The sequence below is a fragment of the Elgaria multicarinata genome, chromosome 6 (genome assembly GCF_023053635.1).
Source record: "Elgaria multicarinata webbii isolate HBS135686 ecotype San Diego chromosome 6, rElgMul1.1.pri, whole genome shotgun sequence".
NCBI lineage: Eukaryota > Metazoa > Chordata > Lepidosauria > Squamata > Anguidae > Elgaria > Elgaria multicarinata.
The window spans coordinates 8,415,782-8,419,717 of NC_086176.1; the positions used below are offsets into that span (position 1 = coordinate 8,415,782).

Below are 3,936 nucleotides of genomic sequence, written 5' to 3' on the forward strand. Positions count from 1 at the left end.
TTGGGCAAAGGTGATTTAGTGCTTTGGGGGCAACCTGAAATGAGCGGAAACGCTCAGGGTGTCCCCTAAGGAGGGCTAAATCTGCCTTGCATAACAGTGGGTTCTGCTTCTACAATGCAATCAGTTGGACCCACTGCTTGAGGAAGGGAATTGGCAGGGCAGAAAAGAACCAGCGGGGACGTAAGCAACCCATTGGATTCTGCCCTAGGAGCCCTCCATTTGGAAGCACCCTCAGAGCCCCGCTTCATTGAGTAGAACTTCCCTCCTTTTGTATTCACTTACTATCACGGTTCTTGTAAAAACAGAATAAAAACGGAAATCCCATATTCCTTGGAAATACCACTTTCAAAGCCAATACTGTACAGTGCAAATAAATGCAGATTTATGTAATTTGTGATACCAATGGTGACTTATATTTTCTGTAAATCCATGTAACTACAGAAAAAGAGAAGAATGTAATATTGGAGGCAGAATCAAAACCCCAAGAATTAAAGCGTTTATGGGTTTTAAAATTATATTACTAAATCTTATGGATGAAGCAACCTGCAACCTGCAAGAGGAGGGCAACCAGGATGATCAGGGGTCTGGAAACAAAACCCTATGAAGAGAGACTGAGAGAACTGGGCATGTTTAGCCTAGAGAAGAGAAGATGGAGGGGAGACACGAGAGCACTCTTCAAATACTTAAAAGGTGGTCACACAGAGGAGGGCCAGGATCTCTTCTCGATCCTCCCAGAGTGCAGGACACGGAATAACGGGCTCAAGTTAAAGGAAACCAAATTCCAGCTGGACATCAGGAAAAACTTCCTGGCTGTTAGAGCAGTACGACAATGGAACCAGTGACCTAGGGAGGTTGTGGGCTCTCCCACACTAGAGGCCTTCAAGAGGCAGCTGGACAGGGATGCTTTAGGGTGGATTCCTGCATTGAGCAGGGGGTTGGACTCGATGGCCTTGTAGGTCCCTTCCAACTCTGCTATTCTGTGATTCTATGATTCTATGAAGTAGAGCACTGATCTACTCAGGATCTGGTGCAGACGTCATGAATTGTTCCTGAGATATATACCAAAGAATTATCTGGTACAAACCCATTCTTAGCATCCCTCTTTCTTCTGCCTTTGATACCTTCATATGAGCATGCCAAAAGTACTAGTAAAATAATATTTAACATTTATTCAGTTAACAACAACAAAAATCTGACACGTTAAGAGCTTTCCATGTTCACTCAAGTTCCAAAATGGTGGGGAAATTGCAGCTGTTAAGGGCCATGCAATTATTCAGGCAATATGGATACAGTATAGTTAGTTGCAGCTTTATCATTACCTTGAAGTTGGATTGGCTTTGGTGCTTATGCTGAGACATTTTGACATTTCTGTAATGTAATTCAAGTAAAATCTTGTTATATTGCCACTCAATTGCTCCCTTGGCCACTTATTTAAATGCAGATTTTTGGTGTTCCTCTTAGGATACATTCCTATGCCTACTTACCTGTGAGTAAGCCCCACTGAAGTCGGTGGGACTTATTTCTGAGTAGCACTGTTACTCCTTCTTCAGAGATGTACACAACCCAAACTGAGGATGTATGTTACTTTCAACCGGGCTGCACAAGGTTTTTGGTCAGAGGGTCACACAGGGGGTCTGCTGGGGTTGTAGGGACCACACAGGTGTGCACCCCCCCTCCTACATGCTTTCATACACACTGCAGCAGAAACAGATCTTGGTCTTGCAGCAAACAGCATCTGTTCTACATCACAGTATCAAAGAAAGAAAAGAAATGCTGAGCACTTCTGGAAACAGGATACTGGTCTAGATGTCCTTTGGTGTGACCCAGACAGGTAATTTCTTACTGTCTCGTTTATAAATAGTTAGAAGAACCTTCATGTTCAGATGCAGTGTACCTCTTAATACCAGTTGCTATGGGGCAGTCAGTCTGGTCACCCACAGTTTGAAAACAGGGTGCTGCACAAAATGCCAACACACTTTGGTATGATCCAGCAGGAGTTTTCTGGTGTAGAAGTAAATTCCCTTTATTTCTTCCTAGTGAATGTTTGCAGGACAGTGCAGAACACCCTGACACCAATCTGTGCTGGAAGTCAGTTCTACCATGTTCAAATGCAGCTTACAGACTGAGAGAGTGTGACTCACTCAAGATGTATTGGTTACTTTTTCTCTTTTCTTTTTTGGAGTCTGCCATCAGAGAAAAGCTAAGGCCATGGCTAGACCCTGGTGATCACCCTGGGATCATCCCTGTATGTCCACATGACTCCCAGGGCATCCCGGGAGCAGGGAGGGATGATCCCTCCCTTGGCCCGGGGTATCGCCCTACCCTTCCCCCTCCCCGCTTTTTCCGCGGTCTCGGGATGACCCCGAGACCGCAGAAAGTGTGGTGAGGCATTGTGGGTTGTCCCAGCTCTTAGCGAGTAACTGTGAGGAGCCGGGAACCAGGCACAGAGCTCCTCAGAAGCACTGTGCCCATCGGGGGGGGGGAGGGTTTTTTGGTGTTTTTTTTTTTAAAAAACAACACCTTAGCTTTCGTTCAAGTGCTCGTGTGCTCCTTTTCCTTGAAAAAAAAAATCCAAAATGGCAGCCGCAATGCCGCGTGTAGATGAGGGCAACGATCTCGTGATCATAAAATCGCGAGATCATTGCCCTCCAACCCCCTCATCTAGCCATGGCCTATGACAGCTAGATAGTAGAAGGAACCTCCATCTTCCAATGCAATCTACCATGCAACTGTGTATGCGGAGGCAGGCTTGCATCTGAAGCTGGATGTTCTGTTATCTCACGGTCATTGCTTATCTCTGGTGGTGCATCTCTGACGCCAACCTTGCTCTCACAAGGTTTTACACAAACACACATATGAATGTTAGGTGACTGAATTATTGTGCAACAAGCACATCCATATATATTAAAAAGTGTTGTGTGTTTTTAACCTCTCAGGGAAAAAGTCTCCACAAGAAAGAAGCCAAGAACGGAAGATTTAAAAAAGAAATGAAAAAGATCTCCATGTTCAGTAGCTGTCTACCAGTCAAACATGTTTGCAGCAGTAGACTGCAGCTGAATGTAGTGGTTCTACTGTCTAGCTGTCTTGGCTTCTTCCCCCACTTCACCCCTCTGGAAATATTAAATTAAAATGTAATTTTGTGTGTGTGTGTGTGTGTGTGTGTGTAATACACTCTCTCACTTATGCACACACAAGTATATATTTTTCCTGATTTATAGTGACTGCCTGATTGGCTGGGCAAGTAAATAAATATTACTTCTCTATATTTATTTTAGTACTCAGAAGTATTTCCTTTAAGAAGAACATCTATATTCAGATACAGCCTACCATACAACCTAATTCTGAAGCTGACTGTGGCTAAGTTTCAAAATAGAAGCCCGACGTACTGCCTCCATCCCCACATTGTCTAGTAACTTTAACCTGTTGCTAGGCCACACAGGTTTGTTCTGGACAAGCCTAACAGGACACCTTATGAGCTCCCATAGGATAAAATGAGCTGGGTCGGGGGGAAACCATAAAACTACAAACCCCTTATACTAATACTAGGACACAGCATATAGCGGACATTCTCACTGACCTAACACACACACACAAAATAGAAAGAAGAGAAATTGGCCGGTACAATCTAACTACAGCAATGTCTATGGCGGGACGGGACACGACCCATTACAAAACCAGTAAAACGGCTGGAAGTCACTTGTTGAAATTTAAACCCCTATAAATACACATCACAGCTTTTCTACTTCAAAATTGACATAGATCCTCCTCAAACACACCTCTCCAATACTCCCAAGTTTCAGCTCAATCCGCTGAGCTGTTTTCTGCTTATAAGTTTTCTTCTGTTTTCTGCTCACCTACCTCTTGCTCGATTTCTGGTGATAATGGCGCAATGCAATTCATCCAACTCAGACTAAACATGTAATAAAGCTCCTTAGA

The 3,936-nt window shown here is 44.0% G+C and overlaps 1 protein-coding gene across 1 annotated transcript in view; it reads right to left on the reverse strand.

Annotated features, from left to right (window-relative positions):
* The window catches only part of GNB3 (G protein subunit beta 3), a 39,128-nt gene that overhangs the window by 34,952 nt on the left and 240 nt on the right, over positions 1–3,936 (reverse strand). The gene's annotated exons all lie outside the window — the stretch shown is intronic.